Genomic DNA, 14,208 nt, shown 5'->3' with positions numbered 1-14,208 from the left:
ACCCTTTTCTGTGGGTCCCCACTGGAAGATGCTTTAGACTTGTGGCAGGCTTTGGGGCCTGGCTCTGGGCCATTCCCATATGGATGGACTTTTACCCACGAGGGCACGGGTAACTTTGGGTGCTTCATTTAGAAACTAGACTCTCTGTCTTTCCTGTATTGTTTCCTAGTTTTATTAAAGTTCCTTCCCATTAAAGTCTCCTATGTTTTGTGTTGATGCGGCGGATGGCAGAACCCATTTAGAATAGGTAGGTTTGCGGGGTTTGGGCTGCCCCTCTCCCTGCCCTATAACAGATTGACTATTGATTGATCTTCACTGTAGTAATAGAGGTCTGTGTTTTCTCTGTTCAGTACTGTAACCAGTAATCACATGTGAGTATTAGTCAGCTGAAATGTGATTAGTGCAGCCTTTTCTTTAATTTAATTTAGATATTTATATAAGTAGTCACATGATGACTAGTGATCCTGCTAGGGGACAGCACAGACTAGATGCTAGAGATAATGTAGTGAACCAACAGCAAACTCCCTGTGCAGATAGATCTTACTTTAATTTCAAGTGAATTTTTGTTTTCTTTCAATAGCTTTTAGAAATTAATATTGTTTTTTTATTTAAATATTTTATTTTATATAATTCTTACATCTTTTTTCATCTTTGCTCAATGTATGCATTTTCATTTTGGTTATATTCCCCATACAATTGCACCCCCCCTTATTTTGACTCTAGTCCTTCCTTTCCCTGCCCCTCCCTCCCCCCCACCCCCTTCGTAGTGTGTCTCTGGTTTATAGTTGCTTGTTGATTTTGATTTTTACTTTGTATTGATTAGTCTTTTTCCTGGTCTCTTATTTAGGTTTTCTAAATTCCTGCTATGAGTGAGACCATCTGGTATTAGAAATTAATATTGTTGATTACTAGCTGTGGTGATAATGGTGTCTACCTTTGCTATATGTGTAGGTCTTTTTGAAAACCAGTGGAAGAAACAAATGTGGTGTGTTATTGTTCACTATTAGCTTAATTGTAGTGACTAAGATAAGAACCATTAAAATTGAATTTTTTCATAATTTAATAATTTTCTATCATGTCTTGTTTCCTTTTTGAAGAGTCTATTTGACAGTGCAACTTCTTGTACCTTATAAATGACTATGAGTGAGATCAGAGACAAGTTCTCATACATGTAATATTTCCTAGGGTAGAGGAGAAGTGACAGTTGTGATTTTTGTTAATTGAATAGACAACATCTTAATATTAGGGTGTATTTTTTTGTGCAATGAGATGTGTGCCACTGGCATCTATTGAGAACAATCAAAAGCATATGCAGCCAAGAGTTCTTATTTTTAAATGAATTTAAATTTTTTTTTATATTTAAGAGGGGTAAGCAAATTTTAAGTCATTTTAAAGAGTTTTGTTTTTTGCTCCTGACTCATCTTGTGTTTAGGATTTGCAAAATCTTGTTGAGTACCCTTAAAGAATAAATGTGTGTTGGTTATTAATACATACATAGTTTTCATGCAGATTTGGCTTGAAAGTTTATGTGCAAATTTGTCACTTTTTTCTTGCTATCCCATTCTGAATTTGTGCATATGTGTGTTAATGAAGAGATATTGCTTTTTTTAATATAATACTGGATTTTTTGTGTTTTATATATTTAATAATTTGAGATGTATGATACAATTTAAGATATACTTACATTTTTTATTATTTTTTCATAGTATATGTGCTTTAATTTCTTTTTATTTCTTTATTTTACTTTATATATTTTTTACATTTTTCATTTTTGCACAATGTATGTATTTTCATCTTGGTTATATTCCTTATACAATTCCCACCCCCTTTATTTTGACCCTATTCCCTCCTCTGCTCCCCCACCCCAGTAGCATGTCTCTGGTTTATAGTTGCTTGTTGATTTTTATTTTTACTTTATTATAATTAGTCTTATTCCTGGTCCCTTATTTAGGTTTTCTAAATTCCTGGTATGAGTGAGACCATCCAGCATTTTTCTTTTTCTTTCTGGCTTATTTCACTGAGCATGATCCCTTCCAACTCCATCCATGTTGCTGCAAGTGGCATAAGTTTATCTTTTTGGATTGCTGAGTAATATTCCACTGTGTATATGTACCACATCTTCTTGATCCAGTCATCAATTTTTGGGCATTTGGGTTGTTTCCATAGCTTAGCAGTTGTAAATAGTGCTGCTATAAACATAGGGATGCAGGTGCCCTTTTGAATTAATGTTCCTGTGTCCTTTGGGTAAATACCTAGGAGTGGAATTGCTGGATCATTTGGAAGCTCCATCTTTAGCAGGTTGAGGAATCACACAGCTTTCCATAGTGGTTGGACCAGTTTTCACTCCCACCAGCAGTGCAGGAGAGTTCCTTTTTCTCAGCATCCTCACCAACATTTGTTTTATCTGTTTTTTTTTTTTTTTAATATGTGCCATTCTCACAGGTGTAAGATGGTATCTCATTGTAGTTTTGATTTGCATTTCCCTGATTACAAGTGATGCTGAACATTTTTGCATATGCCTGTTGGTTCTTTGCATTTCTTCTTTGGAAAAGTTCCTTTTTATCTCTTCTGCCCATTTTTTGACTGGAATATTTACTTTGTTTTTGTTGAGTCTCTTCAGCTCTTTGTAGATTTTGTGATCAGTCCTTTATGATTAGTGTTGTTTGCAAAAATTTTCTCCCAGTCAGTGTGGTGTCTCTTTTTTTATTGGGTAATGTCTCTTTTGTTGTACAGAAGCTCTTTAATTTGCTGCAGTCCTGTCTGTTTTTCTTTGCCTTCGCTATCACTGCTTTGGGTGATGAGTCTTTAAAGATGTTGCTGAGGTATATGTCATGTAGTATTTCGCCTATATTTCCTTCTATATATTTTATGGCTTCAGGTCTTATTTGTAGTTCTTTAATCCATTTTGAGTTGGTTTCTGTGCATGGTGTGAGGTCGTTGTCAAGCTTCATTCTTTTGCATGTTAATTACATTTTTAAAAATGGTAGTAAAGTAGGTAAGAAATACAGGGAATCTTGTACAGCTTATACATTAGAGAAATTGAAGTTCAGTCATTTGCCATACCATGCATAACTAATGGGTATAACAATAAATGAAATAAGATCAATGAATGAAAAAGTGACTGGTGTAGGATCATCACTTTCTGTCTAAAGTTTGAAAAGAACTTTCGTGTGTTTCTACATACCTCTTGCAAATACTTTCTAATAATAAACTATTCCGGTAGAATTCCTTATTAATCAGCTGGTGAGTTAGTTTATATCGGAAATCTTCCACATATTCTTAGTGTGTTTACTTATAAAATGTAAAAACATCAGCTTTGCCTTTGTTCTGGTAATGTACAGCTGGTAAGATCCAACATGGAAAACTTCGTTAAGGTATCTTATGCCTGTCGACAGGAAAACTATACATACTTTTGCAGAACTACAGTAGAAAGAGACCTGCTATTCCTCAAGCACTTTTTTTCTACCATGTTCAAAGAAGGATTAAAGTGGCTTATCAGGCATACAGAAAATACAGTAAGATGTGCAAAAGCCTTTAAGAATTGTGAGACCTGGTTTGCGAATAATGTCACTCATCCATGGTCATGGGAAGCAGTATTGCAGGTAATTATATTTTATGTGCAGATTTTCAAAATGTTGATTTCATTTCTTGTTTTTCTTTTGAATTCACTCTTAAGTTTCTGCTTACCATGTAATTTCACAAAGAATTCTAATACTCTATGTAATTAGATCTTTCTTGAAAACTTAGAAGGTACAGGAAGGATCTGTTCTTACAGTCAAGGTAAGAGGGGTGTGCATATTACTGGCTTCTATTTACTTTGCTGGGGGTCAACAGCATTCTTACAAAGAGTTGTTAGAGGGTCAACATGGACAGCTCCTGGATTCTGAGTGCCCACATGCAGCATTCCCTGAGTTTCTTGCGAAAGATGGGCTGTTTTGATGCCTAATCGAAAGTTTTCCCTGTGGTCTTCATAAAAGTAATTCTGAGTTGGAAAGCCTTGTCCCTGCCCCACCCTTAATGTTGATGTGTCCTGTATGGTGAGGGATCCAGCTCAAGCCCTGCGAGGTGAACCCTTAGGAAGGAAGAATGTTGAGAGGAACTGCGACCTATATGGAATCCCTTAGTATGGGGCACTAAGATGACTGATGGAAAAGAAACTCTTTTCCCCTCTCACATTAGGAGCACTCAGTCACTACGCTGGGGAGAGAGGGGAGGAGCAGGTTTGACTGAAGAGTCACTTCTGTCCATCAGGTTGTTTACAACCCACCCATATAGCCTTGTGCCAGAATGCTTAGGAGATGGGAACTATGAGGAATGTTTTCCAAAACAAATTTCTTAAACTTTGGTTGCCAAAACTGCATTGATTAGGGTGCAAAGATGGAGCACTGGGTTTCTCGTTACTCCTGGAGCACTCACAGGAGAAAGTGGGAGAGAAGCAGAATTCCACAGAAATGTTGCCACATTTTAACATTATTAGAAATGTTGCTTCCATGAATTTACTGACTCACCACTAATGTCGGTAGTGTTAATATCAGTTATAAGATGGTTAAGCGGGTCCCCTAGGGCACCTGCAACAGATGATTCTTAAGGCAGTTAAGTTTTAGAAACCTGGGTATAGCTGAGTAAAGTGGTATCTCAGGTTTTCTTTTGACCTTTCATATGCTAGTGGAAATTTGAATCTCTCATGGGAGATGCCCTAAATTTGACCATCAGTCCTTCCCAATCCACCCAACTCCCATCCCTCTTTTTGTTTTAATAAAAGCCTTATGGAATTAATAGATCATAGGACTCTTTTGGTAGCAGTGTAATAAGATTGTGCCATCACTTTCTTCCCTGGGTATTTTGGAACTCCTTTTCATGATTATTTGGCCATGAAACAGATATTTAACTCAGTTCTTTAAGGTGTTAATCATTAATTAATAATATTAATAATGTTAATAATATTCTTCATTTTCAAAATATTAATCCACACATATACACATTTTAAAAATTTTTATTATATATATTTTACATCATTTTTCATTTTTGCACAATGTGTGCATATACACATATTAAAGAATGATACCAAAATTATTTTTAGATAAATCCTATGAAAACAGAGTTAGCTAGTGATCACCTCTTACTTGTAAAGATTTAGAAAATAAAAATCTGAGAGTGTGTTTTTATAACTTAAAAAAAGCACTCTTCTTGGTTTTACAGATCTGTAGTCTCTTGAATTCCAGGGGTGCTGAGTAGATTCTACCATCTGTCTAAGGAAGCAAGTGCCCAATTGCGTGGCACCTACTGGTCTTATCTGGGCTGCAGGGGTCTCCCATGCAGTCACTGGTAGAAAGAGATGAGGAATCTATGGGTAAATTTACCAAACGCTCTTGAGCATTAGTTGAATGTGTCCTTAGTCCTGACCCATTGTTGCCTATCAGGGAAAAATGCACAGAAACATTTAAAACAATTACAATGCAGGGATGGGGAGAGCCCATCATAAAGCGGGAATTGCTGTGTGTGTCATATTCCAGTAGGCCCCTCATTCCTCCCCTATATCCAGCCTACATTTTCAGAGTTTTCTTCTTTTTTATTCATGAAAAGATAAGAAACTCAAAATGGTCCTATAATTGTTATCTGTGAAGTAACAGGTAAAGGGAATAAAATGGCTATTCATGACAATTGTCCTTTTTTTGTTTTTGCGTAGAAGAGCTAGGGTGTAGGCCAGAGATGTTGGGTTAGGGAGGGGGTGAAAGGATTCACCAGAAACAGTGTTGGGGGCAGAACAGGTGGCTTTACTGAAATACACTGCTGAGGGGAGCAGCAGGCGAGACAAGAGGTCTGCTGCGTCATGTGTGTTAGCTCCCTGTCTAGGATTGAACTGAGACCATAGCAGAGAGAGGGTGATTGCACTGAGACTTAACCCACTGGCCACAGGGAGGCCTGAGAAATTTCCTCAAAATCCCATTACAGTAACTTTTAGAAGAGAATCTTTTCTGTATTTCAGCTCTTTCTGAATTCTGGCTGATCAGTGTCTTATAGAAACAGTGCTCAGTGCTCTGCTTGACCCTTTCCCACGAGGGTCACATCTATGTGCAGTGACATGACTGGAATAGAGACTGAGCCAATTTAAAGTCATTCTACTCAACATGGTCTTGTAGAGTTTTTGTTTTACCATCAGTAGCAGTTTTATTTTTCCTTCCACACTGAAAAGTCCTGAGCATAGATGTGAACTTTCCTGGTCACCCACAGAACTCCATGGAAAAATAGCCCTTAGCCATTGTGATGAGGAAAGAGGTGAGGGACTCGGTGCTCCAAACCCAGTAGTGAGTCTTTCTGTTTTCATCACAACAGCTAGACCTCAATTTCTAGATGTCTGCTCATTGTGTGGGCTCTACTACAACAAGCCACTTAGATGCTGCTGGAGTCGCTGTCGGTGAGTAACACTGTGCTGTGTTTGAATTTGTTGTCTCCTGTAGGAAAAGGAAGAATTGGTTGAAAAATGGCAGAGCTTCTTGTTCCTCCTGTATCAAAAGACTACCCTGATCTCAACTACAACATCATTTCAGGGTAAATTTTTTCCTTCCTGAAGTTCCCTGGAGGTAAACTTGCCAAAGTATACAATAGTTTATATGGTATTCCTTTTTAAGCTGAGATAAAACATTTAGAAATTTCTGAAGACCAGAAGCTGTGAGTCCTGCATCGTAGGTCCCCTTCCTAACAAGATCTTAAGAGTACACTGACATTGCCACTTCTTCCTGGTGTGTCAGTTAACATTAGATGACAACACTTGACTCTTGCATTATGAATCATGAAACTTCAGTGCACTTATGTGATCTCTCTCCTTGCTTACAATGTCTGACATGTTTTTATTTTCAGTTTTTCTATTGGTTATTCTTGCTTTTTTGTATGTTCTTTTTAAATTTGGGGTGTAATTTTAGGCATGCAGCCAACATCACACAATTATGTACCCACCCTTTAGAATAAATAGACTCGCCTCCTTGGTGGCACAGGCGTTTGAACGTAGTGCTGTGAAGCTGTCTGCAGCCTCTGCAGTGCCGTTTCTATCCCCACCGGCCTCGGAGCAACCCACATGGTGAGGCAGACCTCTCCTGTCTCGCCCACTGCTCCCCAGCAGTGCTTTCAGTCCAACTGCCTGTTCTGTTCCCCACTCTATCTCTGGTGAATCCTCTCACCCGCCTGCACATCTGGCCTGCACCCCGGTTCTTGTATAAATAAAATAAATCTTAAAAAAAATAGAATGAATAGACACTAACATTTTATACTCTTCAACTTTTAAAAGAAATAAATGTAAATAAAGCTAAAGAAACCCATTCACATTGTTGAGTTGCTCTAGCCTCACACACAGTATAACCATTTCCTGAATGTTTTTCCTTTTCTTGCATTACAATCTTTACCATGTATTCCTGTTGCCATAAAAATATTTAAAATTTTTACCACCCACATCTTGCTGTATTCTAGAGCCTGACTAACCCTCTCCCCTGGAAACAACTATAAAATAAGGAGACAGTTAATAGCTCCTGGAGAAACCCAGACTCTTCGAACTGGACTTTGAAGCATCTCTAGGAAGAGCAAAAGTCCGAGAAGGATGGCATTCTCTGTAGCATCCAGCAGCACCGAGGAGGGCATCCCAGCTAGCTGTGGTTGCCATTGTGTTACAGCCACCACGACTGAGAGTCCCGCTGGACCCCAGCCCTGCACTCTCAACATTCTCATCTGCATCAGAGATCCTCAGAGACTCCTAGACACACCATGGGTGAGGAAAAATGTGACCCTAACACCTGGGATGCATCTGGCATCCCAGGATAGGACAGAAGCCTTTATTGTAAACTTTCATAACATTTGTTTTTCTCCCATAGGCCACATCTTGGAGAGACAAAAACAGTTTAAGTTGGAAGTGCATAGCACTCAGCCCCCCAGCACCTCACAGTAGGACTACAACCCTGGCCATAGCTCCTCACAGAGCACAGAGCCCTGAGGCACAAATACTGTTCTTTTATTCACCTTGATTCCTTTACCCTCTCTCCTCTCACATCCTTCCCCCAGCCCCTTTTCTGAGACACAACCTCCTTAGAGAGCAAACCCTGGAAAGAACATCACACTCAGCCTTACAGTGCCCCACAGTTGATCAGGCTAAAAGAGCAGCACTAACTCTTTGGGTGCCAACAGTATTGGCTCAATTCTTTTTTTTAAATTTTTTTTTCTCTCATTATTCATTTATTTTCCTCCGTCTGTGTCCACCACTTTCCTCTTCTCTATTTCTTTATTAATTCCTTTTTTTCTTTCTCTTTTCTCTCTATTTTTTCTCTAATTTGCTTTTTTGAGCCACAAACTAAAGAGGGCTAGCAATTCAGTGCAGAAATAAATCCAACTCAATCTACTCAACTTGCAGGACCCTCCTAGCAGATTGGGCCAAAGCTTATACCTGGCAATACAGTGCTCCACACAGGACCTGTTGCTTCCTCAGGCTGACACTTCGGTTCTCACTGTATGTAGTGGGGACTGGCAGGCAGGGGCTCCTGTGGTAAATCACAGCTCACATCATCATCTGCCAGAGTAGAGGCTTGCCCAGTGGGAGCTGTGAGAAACTCCCACCCTCAAAGGTCACCTGCTCCAGTGGTCAGTGACGCCCTGTAGGAGAGCCTGGAAGTATAGCCCGGTGAAATCAGCCATCTGGCAGATCACACCCAGGTGGGAACTGCAGAAATCCCTACCCTTCAATTCCTGTGCCCCCAATACCTGGGAGTAGCGACTAGAAGTCCTGCCTGCCATCTGATATCATGAGGAAAGGAAATATAAAAATCATAAAAATCTCAGAAGGTGAAGAGAGAGGCAGGGGAACTGAGAATCTACTTAAGGAAATAAAATGGAAGAGAACTTCCCAAAAATGAAGAAGGAAATGAAAATACACATAAAGGAATCTAAAGTACACCAGACTACCATAATGAAAGGAAAGCCACAGCAAGACACACAATAGCAAAACTCCAAGAGTTCAAGACAAAAAAGAAGAACCTGAGAAATAGAAACAAGATAACTTAACAAGGAAAATCAATTAGGCTGACAGACTTCTCTGAAGAAACACTATGGGCAAGAAGAGACTGAATTGATGTATTCAACAAAACCTAGGACAAAAATGGTAGCCAAGAATACTTTATCCTCCCAACTTTCCTTCCACTATGAGGGAATAATAAGGACTTTAATAGACAAGCAAAATCTTCAGAAACTTGCTGCTACTAAACCCGCACTCCCAGAAATATTACAAGAAGTCTTAAAATCTAAATTTATGCAGGAATGAACAGGAAGATCAGAGCAAGGTAATGAACAGAACCACAAAATGATGAAAAAATGGCCATTGCAGACTAAAAAGACAGAATAGCAGGCTGGACTAGAAAAGGAGAATCCATCCCTTTGCTGTTTCTAGGAATCATACCTGGTCTCAAATGATGAACATAGGTTGAAAGTAAAGCATTGGAAAATAATTCTACAAGCAAATGGCACCCAAATAAAGACGGACAGCCATTCTTATATCAGATAAAATAGACTTCAAAGTGAAAAGGTGGGAGACATATCTGGTCACTAGATAATGGTCAAGGGACAGTACACCAAGAAGACTTAATGTTCATCAATATATACTTACTACATGATGGAAAAACAAAATACATTAGACTATTAACTATCATCTCTGAAAACAGACATTCGAGAAAATACATATGTGATAGGAGACTTCAACATCTGACCCTCACCATGGGACAGATAAATGAGACAAAATATAAACAAGGACACAATAGCCCTAAATAAAGATCTGGACCACAGGGACCAAACAGACATTATAGTTCACTGGATCCACAAAAATATGAATACACCTTTTTCTCAAGCAACACCTGGATCTTTCTCCAGGATCAACCACTTTTTGGGCAGAAGACCACAAATGCATGAAGACCAAAATCATACCAAGGATCTTCTCTGATCATAGAGCATCAAACTACAAATTAACCATGAAAAGACAGCAAAGAACTCTCCCATTTCACAGAGATTGAATCCCACATTGCTGAAAGATAAGTGGATTAATGAGGAAATCAAAGAAGAAATCAAAAAATACCTTAAGATGAATAACAATGAGAACACAACTTTCAAGAATGTATGGGACACAGCAAAACCAGTAATAAGGGGGAAAGGGATATCAATATAACCCCATATCAAGTAACAAAAATGAACACAATGAAATATCCTAATCTCCCATCTCAGAGTACTACAAAAAGGAAAGCCAGTAGAAGAATATAAATAGCAAAAATCAAACAGAAATAATTAGAAATGAAAACACAATCTAAAAGATCAATGAAACAAAAAGCTCGTTCTTTGAAAAAGTAAATGAAGTAGACAAACCTGTATTCAGATTCAGAAAGAAGTAAAGGGAGAAAATTCAAATAAATAGAATTATAAATGAAAGAAGGTAAATTACAACAAACACAGCAGAAATCCAGAGGGTAATCAGCAATTGCTATGAAAATTTATATGCACACAAGATCCACAATCTAGAGGAAATGGACAAATTCCTTAAACGATACAATCATGCAAAGATGGCCAAAGAAGAAATAGAAAAACTATACAAGTTACAAGCAGCAAAATCAACAGTAATACAAACCCTCCTCAAAGACAAAAAAGGCCAGGAACATGCCAGGACCAGATGGTTTCACAAATGACTTCTACCAAACCTTCTTTTTTTTTTTTTTTAAAGATTTATTTGTTCATGCATGCAAGAATCAGGGCACAGGCCAGATGTGTGGGAAGGTGAGAGGATTCACCAGAGACAGAGCAGGGAACAGAACAGGCAGACTGACAGACATACACTGCTAAGGGGAACAGCAGGCAACAGGAGTGGTCTACCAGGCCATGTGGCCGGCCAGGATTGAATATGTGCTGCAGGGGCTGTGCACAGCTGCACAGCCCCACAGCACTGTGCTCAACAGACTGCACCACCAGGGAGGCCCTAATAAACTTTCAAAGATTAACTTATCCCTGCCCTACAAAAACTCTTTCAAAATATTGACTAAGAAAACATACTCCCAAATAAATTTTATGAAGTCAACATTATACCAACACTGAAATCAAAGATAACAATAACAAAAAGGAAACTGCAGAAAAATCTCCCCAATGAACACAGATGGAAAAATGCTCAATGAAATCCTAGCAAACTGAATCCAACAATGCATCAAAAGGATAAAACACCATGACCAAGTGGGTTTTATAATAGGATCACAAGGATGGTTCAACATCTGAAAACCAGGTCCTCCCTTGTGGTGCAAGGGGTTAAGCACAGCACTGTGAAGCTGTCCACAGCCTCTGCAGCACAAATTCAGTCCCCAGACGGCCAGGAAGCTAACCACAGGGCACAGCAGACCTCTCCTGTCTCGCCCGCTGCTCCCCTCAGCAGTGTATTTTGTCAGTCTGCCTGTTCTGTTCCCTACTCTGTGTCTGGTGAATCTTCTCACCCTCCCACGCATCTGGCCTGTACCCCGGTTCTTATATAAATAAATAAATCTTTAAAAAAAGAACAAATTCTAATGTTATCACCAACCATTGTGAGAATAGACAGTCCCTGCTCCTCTCTATATAAGCTGCTTCTAAACAACACACCCCTGAACCTCACGCCTTGTTGTGTTGTGAGTGCTACCAGTTTGCACTTTTTGGTGCGTGCATGATAAACTTTGACTAAGTATTCCTTTAGTGATTCACTGGTTATACTTCTGTTATTTCTGAACTTCTGACAGCAGTAAAATGCTCTGTATAAGAATCACACATAAAAATAAAAAGTAACAATTTAACAAGTTAAGTGGGCAGATAAAACTTAGAGAAAAATAAAAGGAAAGTAGAATGTACAATGTTAATATTTAATAAGGGAAGACTGACCTGAAGAATTAGTGAGATATATAATACCAAAAGACTTAATCAACAAGAGAAGATATATCAAAACTTTAAGCATTAAACAGTGGAGTAACCAAATATAGAAAGCAAATAGAATTGAGAAGATTAAATTATTTATACAAATTTACAGAAATTGGAAAAGCAAGCAATCCAGGATTCAAAGTATTTAATCAAGTCATATTAATGAATATAGAGTACATGGTCCCCTTTAATAGAAAATGCACTTTATTTCTTTATGTTCTTAAGGGATTTATAAAAATGGAAAATTATGAGTAATTTAGTGTTTTGTAAAGATCAGGAAGTTCTATAACAATTTCATTCTAAAATAGTAAAGTTTTTGTCTAAGGGAGCTCTTAAGACACCTATTAAATTGTTTTTCATTGTGAAATACAGTCAATTTGGGAATATTGATACCTCATAAAAAAATATTCTCATAGGATAGTTACTCCTTTTCAACATAAACATAAGCTAATGAGATTGTTCTAAAATACATAAGACTTCTTAAAACCTAATAAGCCAGTCAATTATAAAAGGGCTAAAAAAGTTACTCAAAAGCCCAAAAGTCCCACACCATTACAGGCTGGATGTGCCGAGGCCATACAAAATTGCACTACTCTAAGCCCAGAAAAGGACATGTCAACGTCTCCAGGAGCCGGTCTTGCTCTGATGTCAGATGCAGGCTCCAGAGAGTAAACCAGGGGTGACCAGTGAAAGCCACTCACATGTGCACAACCTTGGTCCTAAAACAAGAGGGCGAGGTGATATTGGGGCCTCCTTTTATTAACCAGTCTGCATCAGATATACGGCAGGAAACTCAAAACTTGCCATGGGACCCCAAACTCAGCCACACCAACTTTTAAAGGTGGCTTTTCAAATCTTGATTAGGGACCAAAGTAAAGGGTTAGAGAAAGAAGGCTGTGATGAGTAAGGGAAGGCGCCATTAATAGACACCGCTGAGTCCTACGGCAAGTTGGGGATAATTAGGCAGCCTCAAGGACTGTGCAGGGACTTCAGGAGAGCTAAGGAAGGCACAAGACATAAGGGCAACAAATTCCAAAGGGGATAATCAGACACTCTGGGACAGGGCATTCCAAACTGAGGACAATAAAGGAAAAAAGATGAGGTCTGGGACACAGAGACTTAGTTCTGGGCACAGAGACATTTAGGCAGTGAGCAAGACCACCAAGAACTGAGCATTCACAAAGAGACTGGTGGGGCTTTAAAATAATCAGGGAAAGAAGGTCTATATTCCCTGAGGCCCAACTCCCCTTGGCTTCCCTGCTGCTCCCTGACCTGGTTCCAAGGCCTGGGAGTCCCACTTTATTTCTGTTCCTTTTCTCCTCAGTAAACTTTTTGTCTGAGCAAATCTGCCTCCTCTCTCTTGCTTGCCTGAGTGTCTGTGAAGTTCCTGCTGCGGCTTCGTGAGACACCAACCCATGGTGGTCTGTGGCTGGGACTCTGTGCTGTGCCTGCAGCCTGGGATCCCTTGCTGGCTGGGAGACTAGGCCTGAAAACCTGCAATTCCAGTATCAGTATGATTTGGTAGGTTATTTTGGAGGTTCTGGAAATGGAGAAATTTTCCACATATATCAATGGTAATAGTGTTCCCACTCCAAAAATATCCAAAATATTCTTTTGGATAGCAGGGCAAACCTATATAGAATATTCTCGTTCTTAGCCTTGTAAGGTAAAATCACAGGTGCCAAATGGTTATTCTGAGATAATGTGGCTTGGATGAAGCAAACATGTTGAGATAAAATTTGTCAAGAAAAATATTTTCAAAATATAATTTAATAGTTAAGAAAATATTTTAACTATAACAGCACTTAATAGTTTTCCGTGAGCTTGCTTTCAAAGTGACGATTTGTAAAGTACCAATATATAATCATATGAAATGAACCTAAGAGTGTGCAGCATTGAAGAGGAATCTGAAGTTGTGACAATAAGCATAGCTGACTACTAAACAGTTGGCATTCAAGGCAGAAGTAGCACTATCCCTGTGGAGAAATCATAATCTCACCAAACAATTTTCCTCAGGATTGAGCAGTATTTAAACAATACAATCCATTGGTTGAAAATCTTTAAGTCAATCTGTGACTAAAACACAAGGTACCTTATGCAAGGCATAGCACAATGTAAATGTTAATAGAGTAGACAAAAGCAAGCCTGGGGAAAGCAATGGAAAGAATGTGACCACCCATCTGACTTGGGAGTTGGATCCCGGCAATCAGAGGCTTAGCATCTCTCCCCTCTGAGAATGTTCATTCCCAGGAACTGCTCTGAGAC

This window comes from Talpa occidentalis, unplaced genomic scaffold, assembly GCF_014898055.3.
Source record: "Talpa occidentalis isolate TD23 unplaced genomic scaffold, MPIMG_talOcc4v2.1 talOcc4.7, whole genome shotgun sequence".
In the NCBI taxonomy this organism is placed as follows: Eukaryota; Metazoa; Chordata; class Mammalia; order Eulipotyphla; family Talpidae; genus Talpa; species Talpa occidentalis.
The sequence above is the reverse complement of the archived record's forward strand: the minus strand, read 5'-3'. Positions refer to the sequence as shown.